This window comes from Pteronotus mesoamericanus, unplaced genomic scaffold, assembly GCF_021234165.1.
Source record: "Pteronotus mesoamericanus isolate MK-2021 breed Mesoamerican mustached bat unplaced genomic scaffold, CSHL_Meso_final contig_116, whole genome shotgun sequence".
Classification (NCBI taxonomy): Eukaryota; Metazoa; Chordata; class Mammalia; order Chiroptera; family Mormoopidae; genus Pteronotus; species Pteronotus mesoamericanus.
In genome coordinates, this window is record NW_026555027.1 from 18,336,413 (window position 1) to 18,355,899 (window position 19,487).

The following is a 19,487-nucleotide window of genomic DNA, read 5'->3' on the forward strand; positions in this document are numbered from 1 at the left end:
CTTGCTTTTAGGTAGCTCTCGCTGAACTGATACAAACCCAGGCAATCGACATTTCAAAGATAATGAGCTCAATTCTCAGACAGAAAGAAGTGGTGAAAAACCACAGTAACGATGGGCTACAGTTACACTGAAGTCTTAAGCAAAGGGAGAGCGGCAAAGAGTTTCCCCCAGAGAAGATGAACATTCAGATACTGTTCACTCGATGGGTATTTATGGAACACCTACTACGTGGCAGGCATTATTAGACACTAGGGATATGGAGGCGGCAGAGGCACAGTCCTTGCACCCATGGCCTCTTACAGAGAGCCATGTTAGGGAATATATCGCAGTGTAGTTTAAAGGTTATTGAAATAATACAGGAAGTAAAACATAAAAGGAAGATGAATGTCTGAACTGATCCCAGTAAGAAGTAAACCCAGCAGAAAAGAGAGTACAACTTGAGAGATACAAACAATCATTCTTGAAGACGCATTGCATATGGGAGGTGTGGAGAGAAAAGTGTTCAGGTTGGGAGACTGAATAACAAATGTGAGAGGAATACGGCAGAGGAAGCTGTAGGAGAGATTGGGAAGTCATCATTGTATCAGTATAGGTGGAAGACATGCAAAGGACTGATAGTCTCTTATCCTGTAAGAAAAGGAAAAGACCAAGGACAGATTCTGAACAGCACCATGTTTTAGGAGATAACAGAATATGAGAGTTTGGTGGGGGGGAAAAAAACTGAGAAGGAACAGTTGGTGAGAAAGAAAACCAAAATAGTGGTTTCTGGGATGCCCCCCAAAAATAAAAGGGAGCAGTCAGTTGGATCAAATGCCTCAGAAAAGTTTAGATGGGGAATTGAAAATATTCCTGGGATGAGAAAATGTCATTAAAGTTTGCAAGAGCAGTCAACAGAGCCTTGAAAGCAGTGTTGCATGCTGGGTATAGTGGTGTTTGAGGAGTTGTTTAATCTATCATCCAACATAACTGAAGATCGTAACAAATCACGTTGGCTGAGAAACTGCAATAAATATCCAGTTGGGCCAGCTATCAGAGACAGAGATTTTGTCAACTTGCCCAAACTATTCTGAATCCTTTAAGCTTAGATACCAGCAGTGGTGCTGTGCCTATGGCCAGGTGTTAACTCTTTGTTTGCTGTGTCATGGGAAAGTGCAGGGTTTCTTCACGGCTGAGGGCTGGGGCCTTGGATTGGAGGAATGTACTGGCGTTTTACCAACAGGGTAGAAATACTTAGCCAATCTCTAATTTTACCAACAAGTAAGGTCATGTCAATAGGTCCAGAATGATCATCAATCCTCCAATAACTAATAAGCAAAATTGATCACCCAGATAATTTCATCCTGAGGTTATTAGCTTTAATCTTGGAGTGGTAAGTGGTAATATACTTTCTCAATTTACTGTGTATCCTGTGTCCAATATATACACACTGAATATATTTTGCACTGTTTCAGAATCCAGCATTGTTTAGACAATGGGAAATCTAAAACAGGTGGAACTTGTGACCTAAATTCCATTTAGGGAAATAAATTGTGTATATATAATTGTGTACACACAACTGGTAGTGATGACTAGCATCTAAGCAATAGTGTGGCAATGAGTAAAAAAAAGTAAAATTTTATATAAATCTTGGTGGAGCCAACCTCAAGGGAGTGATCAGTATGATGTCATGTTATTTAAGGAAGGCTTTAGGGCCAAAACTTGTGCTTAAAAAACAGAGTATGAATGGAAATGCTTTCTTTTGTAAATGTAATCAAAACTCTCTTCTAGTCCTCTGTGCTTGTGTTTTTTCACTAAGTAAGAGGAGTGAAACTTGAGAGTCAGTGGTAAAGCAAACCCTTGACTCAAGAGACCAGAATCTCATCCAAGCCTTTACAATATTTTATACTAGAACCCTGGAAAAGCAAACTGCCTTTTTTCCCCCCTCAACTGACCTTGTATGTCAAAGGACTCTGGATTACCTGATTTCTAATACCTCCCCTAGTTCCAGGAGTCTCATATTCCACTTTTAAGACTCTTGGGCCTTTCTGGTGAAGCAGAAGACCAGCAACCACACAGAGCAATTTGCACATGTGAGCCACTAAAGAGGATGCAGATTACGATGAAGAATTACCTGCCAGGCTCCGTCCTTGGCACCTTGAAGAGCGGACATGCACATTGAGTCCTGCTACATCATCCAACACAGGATGGCCTTCTCTGTCAACTCTTCACCCCATAATCATCTCCTCACTGTTCACCGATCACGTCGGCGCTGACGCCACCAGAGTTCTTGATAACGCTCTAGAGCACAGCCACTGATATCTGTTAAAGAGCAGTCATTCCATTTTAATTTCCTGAATTCTAAATATGATTACACTGAGTATATTTGTCATAACATTGAGTCACCTTTTTAAAATTAAAGCTATCATTTTAAAATAACATCCAAGATATCTTACGTATGGAAATATAGGAACAATTTTCTGTCTCTCTTTTCTGATGAAGTCTACTTTCTCAACTTTACAAACATAAATGCCAATTAACTCAGACAATGATTTGTCAACTTTTGGAAAGTAAAAGAGAAAAATGAGTTAATTTTCTATGAGTGAGTTAAATTTTATAATAATAGATTTTTTTTCTTACTTGTATTAACAATAAATGTTGTAGTCCATGGCTCTGTGCATTTACCTTTTTATGTATCTCATCTTTATTTGATAAATGAGAATTTTCTCAAGTTAATACTCATGATAAAAATCCATGATTTTAACCAAAAGTCAGATTATAAAACTTTCTGAAAATTTTTTCTGAATTCAAAATGGCTCACTCATTGAAAACATGGGTCTCAAACTAGGTCCTCACATTACTAAATATCTGTACAGACATTGAGAGATGCTAATGAAATGATAAGATCAAAAACTTTGTGAAACAAGTAAAGTTGATTGGGAAGTCTCAAAGACGCATGTATATTCTGCTTGGGCCAAGGTTTCACTATCATTCTCTTTTATTCCATAACTTGGCCTTGGTTTCTTCAAAGGTTATGATCAGAAAGATGCAGAAGGTGTAGGATACCTGATACCCAAGACTAAAAGCTGAAGGCAGATATATTTTATAGCAATAGTTCTTATCTCAAGGGCTAATTTTAGTTAACTATGTACCTTCCCCTATCTATTTTTTTAATCTTGCTATTTCTTCATTTCCTTCTAATGAAGGTAATTGCATCCTTAACATAGAAATAGTGTTTTGATCTTCATGGGCAAGAGAGAAAGAGTAAGTTGAACAGATTTAACGAGAGGAGAAATGTCCATGGAACAGAATAGTGTCTGCCAAAAAAGACAAGGAAATCAGGCCAAAAGCCTGCATGTTGCAACAAAACAAAGGGAACACAATGAACCACACTTTGGGCCAAGAAAAGGCCTTCAGTTTTAGCATTAAAAAACCCAAGTGCAGTTCCCCTATATTGAAAGAGTAGACTGAATTTTCCAGCTTATAATCAAAGGCTCAGTACTAAATAAACCTGTCTTTGTTTGCTGCTCTCTCCTTGTATGTATTTCCAGCAAGTTTAGACAAAAATAGCATCTTAGACTCTTACTTTCTTACTAGCTTCCACTGAGAATATCTTAATTTTGGTTTTACGACCTTCCCTATTTGTATCCCTTTGGCTCTCAGCACTGGATATTTATCCCTAACAACAGTTTGATGGGAACAGATGAGCATCTGAATTTCTTTTGATACTTTTGAAATCTGGCTCTGTACATAGACACTGAACAAATGCTTTTGAAGATCACATTATTGGAAGAGAAAAATAAAAAGAAGTAGTGGGGTACCAGGATGTAGTACGAGTAGTGCAACTTGCCAGGCGTCAGGAAGCAACCTTCCATGTCTTCTTGGCAATGGTCTGATCTTAAAAGAATACTGTCTCCAGTGTTTGTCTTTTCCGTTCAAAATGAATGTGAAGAAATTTGAGAGGGACTGGGGGAGAGCAAAAAAGTAAAATATAATAAGGAAAAAATGAAAAGATTAAAGATGCCAAGATTGTTTAATCTGGGAAATAAAAGCCTATGGGAAGATTTAATGAGGAGTGTCAAAGTGAATAAAATCAACCAAATCATTCCCCATCTTGAGCAAGGAAACAATGAGAGGAAATGTGCTAAAATTAGAAAGTGGGTGAGAGAGCTTAGCTGGGCAGAAGGCAGAAACTCTTGGCCTGAACATTGAAACTTTGGAGCGTATTGCCAAAAAAAAGTTGTGAAATTTCTTGGAAATATCAATAACAATCTGCACTCATTGATGAAGGCATTTCTCTGCTGCAAGAGAACTTTAAATGAGATAACTTCTTGAAGTCCGAGTTCTTGGATATTTGTAAGTTATTTAGCTACCTAAAAAGTAGGGTCAGATAAAAATTCCAAAGCCCAAAACATTTGTACATAAACAGTACTTAACATCTGACACCTCCAACTTTTATGTTAGGTTTTATGAGCCTGAAATTTGCACTGAAGTTCTTAAATTATTTTTATAAAGTATCTTTGTCTCTGTTTCTTGTACCAGGTTCTATTTTTAGTAGCTAGGATCTTTTGGGGCCTTGTGGTTATTGAAAAGAAGGTAAGAACATTCTGGTTGATAGAATATGACATCCACATCGATTTTATCAAGGCTTACATTAAAAAGGTTAAAAATAAAACCATCTCCCATTTCTGTCAGTCATGGCCCTTTCCAAGATGAATTTCCTTCACCACGTTAATAACACCTTACCCTTTGTGGTTTTCTGATGCCTGAGTGAACAAAACATGAGAACAAAAAGAGATGAAGCTAAAGAAAGTAAGAACAAGATCAGGTAGTATAAAAGAAGTGTGAGAAGCTTGAACTCTATTCTTCTTGGGGGGAGGGCAGTATACATTGAAAGATTATAAGTAGAAAAGCTATATGTGCAATGCTTATTTTATTGAAATCATTCTGAAAGTGTGGAGAATGGAACAGAGGGAGGTGGGACTGGATGTGAGATATGAAGATGCCTTAAATATGGTGGTGGCAGTCAAGAGGAGGATTCCAGGGCTGTTTAAGGGACACTGTGATTAAATGGATGAAAGACAGGATCAGTGAAGGAGAGAAAAATCAAAGGCAATTCTCAGGTATCTGATGGATAAAGAAAGACTGGGAGCCTCCAAGTGTTTCTCCTCTGACTCAGTCACTCCAGCCTAGAAGCTCCAAGGGTGCATTCGAGAAGACTTTCTGGCAGTTATAAGAACTGTTCAAACCTTTTTCTTCCTAAATCAAGGCATTCAGTTAAAAAAAAATAGTTGGATTACCTTTCACATATTCCTGAAGCTCTTTTCTCTATCTTCAGAACAGCCCTCTATATTATTTGGCAAGCAAAGGGCTAGAGACATCAACCATAGAATTAGTAAGTGAGTTTGCGCGCCTGGAGTCCAAATGCCCAGATGTGCTTCAACAACACTTCGGGTTTCTATAAACTACTATTTCCAAAACTCAAGTGATTTTTGCCCATAAAGGGCATTGATTCCAAGGGCAAATCAAACTCCAACCACTTTGAATCTTACATGCAATAACAAATCCACTCATTATATGATCTTCAGGTTTATTTGGCAACTCTAAGATAAGCTGCTCTGGTGGAGTTCGCTTTTGTCTCCCCTGGAGGCTGTGTAAAGGGTTGTCATGCAGAGTTTTAATTGAATCTGCCTAACACTCTCCTGGAAATTAAAGGTAAGTGTTTCCAAGAGGAAAGAAAGGTAATAAAACAGAAGAGCTTAAAGCTGAGGCATAAGAGAAAAGAGGAGAACAATTGTACAGCATTTACATTTACGGCAATAATAGCACAACCCCTACTAAAGAAATACGAAACTCGGAGTTTGTTCTCAGGGCAACCTTTTCTGAGGTTGACAACAGGATATCAAGAGTAGCCATTTAATCAATTCCCTGAATGCCATCTATACTCACAAATTTAATCTCCAGGAATATTATTTAATCCCATGACATCAGGCAGATAAGATTTGTTAAGTGAAAGAAAAGAAATAAAAATTCATTTTAAACCAGCTGAACTTTTATTCAATTGGTCAAGATGGTCGGCTAAAAGTTTCTTTGAAGAAAATTGCTCTTGTTTAGGATACCTTAATGATATATGTATTTATTAAAGATAATGTCAACATGACATAGAGATGGAAAGAATTAAAATTTTAAAAAATTAAAATCTTCAGCATAATAAATTAACAAAAAGTGTTCCATTTTCCCTTGGAAGACAAGGAGAACTGGGATTTTCTTATATCTTTGAATATTTTTTCTATTCCATTCACTCTCTTCTCTTTTTTAAGAGAGATATATGTTAGTCTGTCTGAAAAAAGTCCACCCATTGTTAATATAATGAGAATGGTTTGTGCAACATTAATGCAACCTGGCAACGAAGGAGAATGAATTGGAATGTGCATGTGTGAACAATGACATCTTCATTGTACTAGTCAGTAGGGGCAGTAGATGCCATTGAGTGAGCATGTGTACTGTGTGGCCATTACATTAAAAATGACTGAGCAAGTAGAGCAACGAATCTGCATCAAATTTTGCGTTAAACTTGAACATTCCTCTGTGGAAATTATTCATATTATTCTGAAGGCTGCAGCTATGGGCAACTGGTGACTGGCAGCTTCATTATGACAACACACCCCATTCCTGCATCACATCTCATGAAGAGTTTTTTGGCAAAGCATCAAATCACCCAGGTGACTCAGCTGCCCTACAGCCCAGATTTGGCACCCTGAGACTTCTGGCTTTTCCTAAAATTAAAATTGCCTTTGAAAGCAAAGAGATTTCAGGCCATCGATGAGATTCAGGAAAATACATCAGGGCAGTCGATGGTGATTGGGAGAACTGTGTGGGGTCTGAAGGTGCCTACTTTGAAAGGGACTGAGGGGTCACTGTCCTATGTATAATGTTTCTTGTATCTTGTATCTTCTTCAATATATGTCTCCTTTTCATATTACATGGCTGGATATATATTTTTTTTTGCTCGCATTCCTTAGTAGAATATATTCTATAATCATTTTTATGTCTTTGTTCTATCCCATCTCTGAAGTAATATGTACACCATGAAAATGTTATATATTTTCATTTTTAGTTGCTTCTAATGTCTTTCATCTCTATAATATACTTTTATGATCAGAGAGATATTTACATACAACAAAATGTACCAGTCTTCCATCTAGAGTTGATGAATTTTATCAGTTATAGTCAGCCACATGTTTATCATCCAATTGAAAATATAGAACAACTCTATCTGCTCCCGTACGTCCCTTGTGCCACATACTAACATGCTGTGGGATGATTCCCGTGTGAGTCTTAGAATCACTTTTGTCCAGCAGAGAACGTCTACTGTGTCTTAAATATTTCTGAGGTTTTAACAAAATGTCTGTTACATCTTTGATGCTCACCCTGAAGTCATTTCTTATTCTGAGAAGCTTTTCTAATCTGGAGAGATTGGTGATTAACTTTATTTTCCAATCAAGCAAGTTCTGGGCTTTATCTCCTCTAAATTCTTACAAAATAGACAACATCATTTCACATCACATCATTTCCTCTTTCTCTTCTCATACTTTATCATATACATCCAAGAGAAGCCACTTAATAAATTCAGATTTGCCTGTTATACCCAGAACCATAAATTAATTAGGTATAACCCCTATTTTTCAACTTATCTCAAGAAAGAGTTTTGTCAATATTTTACCTAATACATGAGACAAGTCACCATTGTTTTCAAACTTTCAACAATAAATTTATTATTTTCACATCTTTGGCACTTTTTTCAGCCAGTGATTGTTGATTAATACTAAAGCTAATGCCACATATTAAGTTTTTGTTACGGCAGTGCCCCACTTCTAATACCAATTTTTATCTCAGTTATCTAGTGCTACATATTAAGCAATTCTATTATTTAGTACCTGAAAACTACAACCATGTTATTTGTGTGTTATACTGTGAACCAACAATCAAGGCTGAGCCCAGCTCCAAGGTTCTTCGGCTGGTCTTCCCTGGGACTGAAATGACTGGAGCCAGGTATCTAAGATGACCTTACATACAGGATTCACATGTTTGGTAGTTGGTGCTGACCATCTGCTGCATCCTCAAGGATACTAACCTAGGCAGGATTATTAACCCATCCTCAAGGATACTAGCCTAGGCAAGGTTCTTAACCCAGGGTCAGAAGTCTCACAACATCACTTACACCACACCCTATTAGTTAAGGAAAGCAAGTCACAAGGCCAACCCAGATTCAAGAGGTAGTAAATAACTCCCTCCACCTTTTGATTGGAGAAGATGTCATATTGTAAAAAGGACATCCACAAAGTGCCAGAAAAAATTATTGCAGTCAACCTTTACAATCTACTACTTCCCACAAATGTTTATATGTTGTGTGTTCTTATCATTCAGTTCAAAGTATTTTCCAATGTCCTTTTTGATCTCCTTTTTGACTATGTTATGTTTAGAATAAAAGTTGTGCTTAATTCACAAATATTTGGGAGTTGTCTGGTTATCTCATTTTATAGATTTCCAATTAAATTTCTCTGTGATCAAAGAACATGGTGTAATCCTGACTCTTTGAAATTGATGGCCTTGTGTGTGATCTATTTTGGTGAACACTTAAGCTGCACAAGAAGAATGTATATTCTACACTTATTGGGTTAAAGGTTCTATAAATATCAATTAGATCAAATTAGTTGATAGTGATAATCAAGTCTTCTCTTTACTTACTGATATCTTGTCTACCAGTTCTATCAATTATTAAGGAATATGTTAGGATTCTCCAAAGAAGTGGAACCAGTAGGATAAAGAAAAGAGAGATGGGATAAAGAGATTTATTATGACAAATTGGATCACACAATTACTTGGAGGCTGAATAGTCCCATGATCTGTATCTATAATCTGGAGACCGGGGGAAGTCTGTAATATAGTTCCAATCTGACTCCAAAGCCCAGAGAACTAGGAGCACTGATGGTCCAAGTCCTGGTTCAAGGTCAGAAGATCAATATCCCAGTTCAAGAAGTCAGAGAGAGCAAGTTCTCCCTCCACTTTTTTGGTTGATTCATGCACTCACAGGAATGCATGATGCCCACCCACACTGATAAAGGCAACCTACTTTACACAGTCCATCACTCAAATGCTAATCTCTTCCAGAAACAACTTCAAAGACACACCCAGAAATAATGTATAATCAGATATCTGGGCACTTGAGAATTTGATTGGAGTTTTGTCATACTTACTCTTTTACCAAATCTGTTTTTTCTTTGGTCTGAGGATGAGTCTTTGCAGTGTCCTGTGTTTAGGAAGTCACTATACTTCAATCCACAGGTCCTCTAGATTGTTATCTGGAAATAGCCCACCTTCGCTTTGCTTCTCCCCTAGCATTTTCCCTTAACTAGATGCCAGAGCTCCAGATGTAAGAAATGATATGTCACACTTCCACCTTTCCTCTGGGTCTTCATTCCGTTTTCTGGCTGCCATCCCTCTCTCTGAATCACATCACTTTAATCAAATAATAGCTGACTAACCCTTTCAAGACTGTAACATTTACTTTTACAGTTCCCTGCTGAAGATCAGAAAATACAAGACACCACTAAGCATAATGTCTCGCATTTCACACCCTAATCTGTATTATTTAGCAGGTTTGTGACAAAGTTTTAGGCACAGGAATTTAGCCATTTTCCTTTCCTTGAAAATGAAGAAGAATCTCAGCCCTTCCCCACCCCCTCCTACATAGTTTTTTTCTCCCCATTGGCAGTTTCTGAGCGAATGAAATGGGGACAAAATGTCTTATATCCACAATTTTTAACCAGAAGTTCTTTCTTCAAACAGACATATAGCATTTAACTTGCAACTGAAAAGCCAAGCACGTGGCATAATTAAGTTGCGCTTCCAGAGCATACATGCTTTTACACTTCTCACCCAGACAATTTAATCTGGAAAATTTCTTGAGGCCAATGTATTATCCAGCATTATTTTGCATCTTTCTAGGAATCAGGTCCCGAAGTCAGCTAAATTACAACTGAGAACTGGAAATCCATTTCTTTCCAGAAATTATTCACAAGAAGAAACAAAGGCTAGGTTGTTTTAAGCAGTGTCATGTCTCCAGCATGTCATTATTGCAACCACCATTAACACTGACCTCAGGGTTCATACATAAAACCAGTGAGGTCAGGTCCCCGTCAGAAGAGTTAAGCTGAAAGTAACCAAATTTTACATAATTACACATTCTAAACCCATATTCAAATTTAGCATTCCACAGACTTACATGTACCCATGAAGTATTTTTTTCAAATCACACAATAATGATCTAATTAATCTAAGAGTGATTTCTCCACAGTCACACCCAGTAAACGCATTCTCAAGTGGAAAAATGCTTTTCACAGCATTTTTCAAATGCACTCAGAAAGCACATCCTATGTGAGGGTGAAAGCACCAGGATGAAAGCAATATGAAATCAATAACATAATTTCAATTTAGCATTAATTGTATTCTTGTTATGCCCTCAATATAGCAGGCAAAGAAAAACTCCAAAAGTTTCCAGTCTGTAACAAAGAAGCTGTAAGTAAATATTTTTAGGTATGGAGGGCCATTCTTGTTTGACAAGAACAATAGTTTCTAAAACAGTATAAGAATGCTTTTATATTCAGCCGTGGCAGTAGAGGCCAACTAATTGATTCTTGATGAGTTCCTCTCATACAAGTAAGATTAATAATAAAGAAATCATTAAATCTCTATTTCTAAGAAGTTTGTCTATGTGCCTACCATTTTCACCCCACTACCTTCTGCCAGATGTGTGTCAGCAAAGAAAATGAGACATACAAGGTTTGTCCAGAAAAAGTCCAGCTATTGTTAATATAACGAGAACAGTTTGTGTGACATCGATGTTACCTGGCAGCCAAGGAGAGTGGACTGGAATATGCATGCATGAACAATGACAGCTTCACTGTACTAGTCAATGGGGGCAGTAGATGCCATTGAGCAAGTATGTGTAACTGTGTGGCCGTTGCATTCAAAATGACTGAGCAAGTAGACCAACGAATCTGTATCAGATTTTTCATTAAGCTTGATATTCCACCACAGAAACTATTCAGATGATTCAGAAGGCAGCAGCTATGGGCAACTGATGATTGATAGCTTCATCACAACAATGCACCCACACATGTATCACATCTCATACAGTTTTTTGATGAAACATCAAATCACCCAGGTGACTCAGCCCCTCTACAGCCCATATTTGGCACTCAGTGACTTCTGGCTTTTTCCAAAACTAAAAGATTTGGGAAAAGGGAAAAGATTTCAGACCACCAATGAGATTCAGGAAAACACGAGGGAGCAGCTGATGGCAACTGGTAGGTCCCAAGGTGTATACTTTGAAGGGGACTGAAGTGTCATTGTCTTATGTACAATGCTTCTTGTATCTTGTGTCTTCTTCAATAAATGTCTTTATTTTTCATAGTGTGTGGCTGGATACTTTCTGGACAGACCTCATCTTTCTTCTCGGTAGTGCAGTGGACAGGGAGAGGAGGTACTAACAGGCTATATAATAGTTATATCAAGATTGATCTCTAAACTTCTAAACTTCTGCTTTTTCTAACCTTGGAAAGTTCCAGCATCCTTGTAACTCAGAAGCAAACTATAGGAACAACGTAGCCCTTAGGAGCATGCTATATTCTTCATTAACCAGTTACAGCCATTAAAAACTCATTCTTACACCAGGACAAATAAGCATGCATAGTAAAGAGTAAATTCCACTGTTTTCACATCAGGAATTTATTATCCCAGCTGGACAATTCAATTACTAGTCTAAGGAAGGGTCCTTTTAAAATAGTCATGTTGAAATGACCTTGAAAATTGATTTTAACTAATTACTTCTCAATTTCTATACCTCATATCAAAATTGTATCAGGTCCTTACATACAAATATGGCTACAGCTTAAAAGAAAAAAGGATAATTTTTAACAAGCTCATTCTTCTCTCATTCTGCAACCTGCTTGTTCATAGTAAACAGGGAGAAATTAAAATTTGTCTTCCACTTATCTGGTCACAGACTAATTTTTCAGATATTTATAGGAAGTATCTGTACTAGACAAGTATCCTGCTTCTGGTGGCTGTTAGAGCATATTATCATCATTGCATATGTGCTCACATCAAGCTAAAGACATTTCACAGCACCATCTTCAGGATCCAAGACTTTTAGGTACCAGTAAACTCGCTTTTTCCTTTTCCAAGTCTTCCCTGCTAGCAGAGGTCTTTGTCTGACTCAATCTGAATTCTGCTGGGAGTTCTAAGCAGTGGTCAATACAAACTGTACTTCCCTTTCTTCTACACCATTTGAATCAGCTGTCCCTTATCCTCCAACACCATGGGACCAACTTTCATACCTCAGAGAATCATAATGTACACATACCAAGTCAGGTTCATAGTGAAAGAATTTCATCAAAAGATTGCTCTCAATGGAGAAAGGAAAAGCTCTTCTTCGTTGTCCACCAATCTATCATGATATGCTCCCTGAGGATTTATAAGACTAATACCATAGTTTGTGGCCCAACATTCTGATATTTTGCAGTTTGGACTATGAAACTGCTAACAAGGCATGAATTTGTTTTTTGGGCTCCAGAACCGCCCGCAGAACAAACAGGCCCCTGTACTGAATGTGCTCTCTGATAAATCATAGTCCCTGCACTGCTGATAAGCCACACTCCCTGTACCAAATTGCTTGACCAAAAACCTCTTTGTTCTGCAGACGTCAACTGAGCCTAGGACATGGATAAACACTTGATCATATGTTACCATGTGTTACTCATTGTGCTTATCTCACATCCCCACCAATCAGAAAATGAATGGTGTGAGTTTATGACCAAGTTTCTCCAGCAACCCATCTCTTTGTTAGCTGCCCCCTTGTAACTTGAGTCTTCAAAAACTCTGCCCCATTTTCCTCCATCTCAGAGCCTGCTTTTGTTTCTTGCCAAAGGCTATGTTCTCTCATTTGCCAATTGTGTCAGAATAAAATTCCTTTTCTTTTAGTTTCTCAAAAGGATCTTCTGGACTTTTGTTGATATTCCCACCAGCATTCGTGTTTCTCAGTTTCAGCAAACCCTATCCTAATACAATTTGTGTCCATTCCTAGCCTGGATGGGAAGGAAATGGGTACACAAATAAATATAATTTAGTATTAGACTAACTCTTTTTCAAACTGGAAAGACTTCCTTTAGTTTATATATTTGCCCAATGCAGAGAAAAGCATTGCCCCTCTTTAGTTGAAATAAAAGAGTGCCATAACACTTACTGTTACAGAATCACAAAACAGAAATGGGTCCTAAATTATAGTGGCCTCATGCTGTTTACCATTCCTTTTATTATTATTATTATTATTATTGATTTTCAGAAAGAGAGAGAGAAAAACATCAATTTGTTGTTCCACTTATTTATGCATTCATTGGTCAACTCTTATGTGTGCCCCAACCAGGAATTAAACCCACAAACTTGGCATTCTTGGTGTATTGAAACAACAATCTACCCAGCTGAGCTACCCATCCAGGGTCTGCCTACCATTTCTTACAATGTGAGTCCTAGTCACCCTGTAACTCTGACATCCAAATCTCAGAAAGCAAGCAAGAAAATGGAGTTCAAAGCCTAATGCTCTGATAGTGAAGTGACATAGACTTCTTCTGTCAGTGACCCCCAGAAACCACAACTGTGCTTTTGTTTAAGCCTAATGTATAGCTTTGGCTTAAAAGAACTGGGATCCTAACACCAAACAACCTTGAATACTTCCTCATTTATCGTACTAAGCATATCGTTCAACCATTCTTCCAATTGGAAGCTTGTCCAGAAAATGGAGAAGTCAGTTATTGGCATCTCAGGTAACAAAAGTATGGGCCAGCTGTAACTGTTAGTTGAGATGGCGAAGATTCAGTACATGCAAAGAATGAAGATTACTGAAAAAGAAGAAAGCTTGTGCACGCTCTCTCTTTCCATATATACATAAGTTTATGTAGTATGTATGTGCTTGTATATATTTGTTTTAGGCCATTCAGGCTGCTGTATCAGAACACCATAGACTGGATGGCTTATAAACAACATATCTTTATTTCTCACAGTCCTGGATGCTGGAAAGTCCAAGATCAAGGTTCAGTGTGTGGTGAGAGTCCAATTCCTGTTCCATAAACAGCCATCTTCTCTCTGTGTCCTTACATGGAAGAAAGGGTGAGGGAGCTCTCCGGGGTCTCTTTGGTAAGGACACTAATCCCACTCATCAGGGCTCCACTCTCATGACCTAATCAGCTCCCAAAGGTCCTGCCTCCCAATATCATTACACTAGGGGTTACATTTAAATATACAAATTTGGAGGGACACATAGATTCAGCCTATGGCAATATTTATATAGCCGTATATTTTATCGCAAAGGTATATCATGACTGTATATTAAGATGTTAAAACATGTAAGATAAGACCAAAATTCTCCTTGAGTAAGACTTTCCATCATGCCCCAGGGGTAACCCCTATCCTGGCAGCTTCCACTCTCACCTTCTTGTGACCCTGATACCCCAGTGTTATGAAGCCCAGTCTAACTCACCAGAAGTTGAGAGGTCACATGGAGGAAACCTGTGGAAGCTCAGCCAACATCCAGCACCAACTACCACACACGGAGAACACAACTTGGACCCCACCAGCCACAGTGGAGCCTTCAGATGGTTGTAGTCTGCATGACCCCAAGTGAAATCAGGATAAGGCCACCCCCAGACTGCCAAGCAACAGTTAATGAAAATAATAAACCACTGCTTTAAGCCATCAGGCTTCAGACTGCTTTGTTATAGAGAAAAAGATAACCAAAATGTATCCTTTGTCCATCTTTCTATTAGACTGGTGATTTTTCCTTTTTAAAATGTTGTTTTAATTTTTTTATTCTAAAATCTTCTTTTTCTAGTTTAGATATAATGGACATATAACATTAACTTCATGTATACAACATATATTGCAAAAAGATCAAAACAATAAGTGTTAATGCTTATCACCATACATATTTAAAAAATTTTCCTCTAGTGATAAAAATTTTAAAGATCTACTCTTAGAAACTTCCAAATATACACTGTAGTATTGTTGACTATAGTCACCACGCTGTATATTATATCCCCATTACTTATTAAAATTTAGTCCTTTTCAATGATGTGTTTCACAAATACTTTCTTCTAGTGTATCAGTTGTTGTGCTAGCCAGTGTTCATCAAGAGAAACAGAACCAGTAAGAGATACACATTAACAGATTATCGCAAACGATTGGCTCATGCGATTGTAGGCGCTGACTAGGTTAAGTCCAAAATCCAGAAGGCAGGCCTCCCCAAATGAACTGAAGCTGCAGTTCATGGGGCAGAATTTCTTCTCCTTCAAGGAAACTTCAATTCTACTCTAAAAGATTTCCAACAAACAATTTATCTAGGATAATCTCTTTTACTTAAAGTCCACTAGATACAGACTTTAATATCGTCTTTGTGGTACTTTCATAGCAACACCTAGTTTAAGGCTTGACTGAATAACAAAGAAGAGCAAAAAACACAAGTCAGACAAATGTTAGGAGTTTAAGAAGCTTCAAGTTAAACTTTCTCTGGTGATGTAGGTCTGTGTACATTTCCCAGCTAAAGTTCTGACCCTTAAAAGCACATCAAAAACATGTGTGTTGTGTCATTATTTTTGTATGTTTGGCCTTTCAGCAGAGCATGTGGCACACATTAGCACTTAGTAATGACTGTTAATTATCTGACATCTAAATTGAATGAGTTGGCAAATTTTTATAAAGAACCACAGAATAACTTTCCACCAATGAAAGTTAGTTGAAAGGCCTATCAAAATGAAAAAATGAGAAGGTAGAAAAGTTATCCAAGAACTGAAATCATAGTTTATAAAGCACTAGGCTTCAGTGATTACACAGATGAATTTCAAGCCAATGTGAAGATTATTAGAACCACAGGAATATAAAGTATCCATGGGGAGACATTGTACTTTAATGGGAAAAAAAAAAAAAAAAACAAACAATGAAAACGGATTAGAGAGAACTATAAATATGACCATGAGCAAATACTTTAATCCACTAAAAAAAATCACAAACCTGGATCACCCTCCCTGTGAGCTTTCCTGCCTGTTGCCAGGACCCAGAGCATTATTGAGAGAAGACAGAGCTGTTCAGACTTCACAAGGGTTGGCGCATCACAAACTCTCGGGGTCTAACTTCCAACAGTTCCACCGTGTTCAGCAATTCTGTAAACACAACCAGGTTTGCTCCTCTTTGTGGTTAGTTCCAAAGTATAGGACTGTCTAACCCAGTATGTTGTATATGTGAAACAATTACGAAATAATCCTGAATGTAAACCGTAATTGGAAACTAAAATTTTAAAATAAAGTAAAACCTGAATGACAAAAACAAAGAAACTTCTATTTCCTAGGCTCTCGCCGGCCCCTCTCCTTCTCTCTCAGCAGACGACCTCTCCTGCTCTAATGGGAAATTGAGGTGCTGAGGCCAGCAGGCTCATGTCTTTTATCAACCCCTGTCCTCATCTTAGTGCATGTTTATCTTTACGTCTATCCATTCTCTTTAAAATTTTAATGGAGGATGTTTTCCCCCCAACCTCCAAAGATTACTCCTCCCTGCACATTCTCAGTCCCAGCCCTTCCTAACTTCTGTGAATCCCATACTTTATAAAGCATCTTCTCAGCATCTTTTCCACACTGCTGGATTTCTATGCTTTCTATGATTTCAAATATGCAAATATCTAGTGTAACTTTAAAACAAAACATAATAAAACAAAACTTTCTATTGACTCTGTTCACCGTCTAAGTCCTGGGAAATTTCTCTGAACTACCAAATTCTTCCAAGTGATCTCTGCCTTATAACTTTTTTTTTCCTAATCCCACTTTATAATATTTTTAACTCCTTGGAAAGGATTTAAGGATTTCACTCCTACCTATCTGTCAAATCCATCTTCCACGCTTACTTTATCATTCTTGATAAATGATTTATTCTCCCAAACCAAAACCATTAAGGTCACTTGGCCAGTTTTTTTCTAAATCTTTGCACCTCACAACCCATCAGTCACCAAGTCCTGTCGATTCTTCCTTGACATTGACTTTCAGATTTGTCTCTTGTTCTTCATTGCCTAAATCCCTAACGTTTTATGCTTGGGATACTGAAATTGCCTACTAGCTAGTTATATAAGCTAGGAAATGCTACATCAATAAATAATCCCCAGATCTCAACAGCAAGAGTTTTATTTCAAGTTTAAGATATGGGTTTCAGGGGACTCTTCTTCATGCTTCTTTGCCCTAAGATTCAAGGTGATAGACAGCCTTGTCTAAAAAAATTGCCAGTCTTGCCGCAAAGACTACTCAGCTTTGAAAGTTTCCGCATGGAAGTGGCACTCATCACTTTTTATAGCTTCCAAATAGCACATCCCCTTCTGTCTTGATGCTCTTCTCTCTGCCACCCACCCCACCCAGCCAGCACTGCAAAAGCTACACCTTCTTCAGCTTCCTCAGACGATGTTTCCTTGTACACATCAAAACATTCCAGATCCTCTCCAGTTATCCTTTCCCTATTTATTATCTGTGCTACACTCCTTTGTGATTTAATATGTCAGCGTGCAATGCTGGTTTGCACATTAATCGCATCTATATATCTATTTCTCCAACTATATTATACACATATTTGTGCGATCAAGGATGATTCTTAACAGTTACCATTTGAGTTACGGATTTTTGCCTATTTCCAAGCAATCTTGAATGTGTCTGACATAATGAAATTTGTAATTTCTCTAAGGCACACCATGAGATAGCATTGCCCCGAACTAGAGTGTGCTTAGTGGGCAGTATAGTGCAAAGTAAATGGGGTTAGAAGTTGGTTCTAAAGAAAGACTACCTGCCTTGAATCCATAACTCCACCACTTACTGGCTGGGTGGCCATTAGCAAGTCACTTAAACATTTTTTTTCTTTTTTGGCTACGTTGTCTCTTGTCTGATGATTATGTTAATATGACTATGTAATGTTAATGTTTTGATGAATAAGTGAGTAAACACATGAAAAATGCTTATACAAGTTGACAAGTTGGCTTATATTAAGCCCTCAGTAAAGATTAGGTGTTATTGTTGCTGCTACTGTTAGCCAGCAGTACTTGCAAATCTGGTGTCAGCCACTACTTCCAAATTTTTCCAAGTTTTTATTATATTTCTTTTGTTTCCCTTAGCACTGAGGGTTGCCCAGGACCCAAGGAAGAGGTTCAGTAAGTATTTGTTGATTGGCATAATTTCTCATCTCTCAGCTTCAGAATCTTAAAAGTAGGAAAAACCGTCTCAGGATTTAAATTATAAAATTATTTTAAATATACAATTTTGAGTTTGTTTTAGAAAACAAAATGAAACAAGTGGCATGCCTATAAATTTCCTTTGTAGCTAATGAAAGTGAAAATGGGACAACTGAGGTGACAAAAGTAAAAAGAAAAGATCATATAAATTTTGCTATTTAACATTTTAAAAGATAGAGGTAATTGGAGGATATTTATGAAAAAATATTATAACAAACAAAAATTAAAAGGGAATAAATACAATATTTTTTTTTTGCTTTGTAGTTAGAACAGCAAAAAATACACTATATGAAAAATTCAAGTTCTTACAATGGTGTTGAACATAAAGGGAGGAAGGTAGAAAGGACCATGGCTGAGAATAAGCCAAAGTTTAAAGCATTTATGAAAACAATCTGTACTAAAATCTGGAAGATTTCGAGAACAAGGACGGGTGTGGCGGGAGGCTACCCGAGGACGAGAAAGAGAGAGGGGAACGAATGAACTGAATGTTAATGAAATAGCTCCCCATGGCCATTCACCAAATGCTGTCAGGTGCTGAAATATCTCTAACTCCACAGTTTCAACAAGTTATTTTTCCTGTTCTCAGCATTTTGTGATATATTTTGATCAATGTATTCTATTCTATTTTATTTATTTGTACTTTCCTGTGATAAAATAACTTTTTCAAATACGTCATTAAAATGATAAGTTTGCAACTCAAATCAATGGCGTTTAGAATTGATGAATTTAGAGTGATGATACTCATATTATGAAAGTACACAACTGCAACCTGACAAAGACATTAGTTTGATGTATAAAAATATCCTGTGTCTGTCTCTGAAATACATGTTCATTTCAAAAAAAACACATTGCTTCTGTAGATTTCCATTTGGAAGAAGTAAAATGTGTTGGTTTTCTATTAAAGGGTATAGACAAACCATTAGTTTACCAGTGTGTGATGTCAGAAATAGCTCCCTAGTGAAAAATAAAATTGTATCATCATTGGCTCTCATCTTTTATTTTAAGTGGGTTTCTAACAGCTATGATACATCTATGGAGTACAGGGTGGAATCTATCACAAATAGTATGGAAACTGAGACACAGATTTATTATTTCTGAACCTACTTTCTTAAAATGTATTATAATACAGGTTTGAAAATATAAC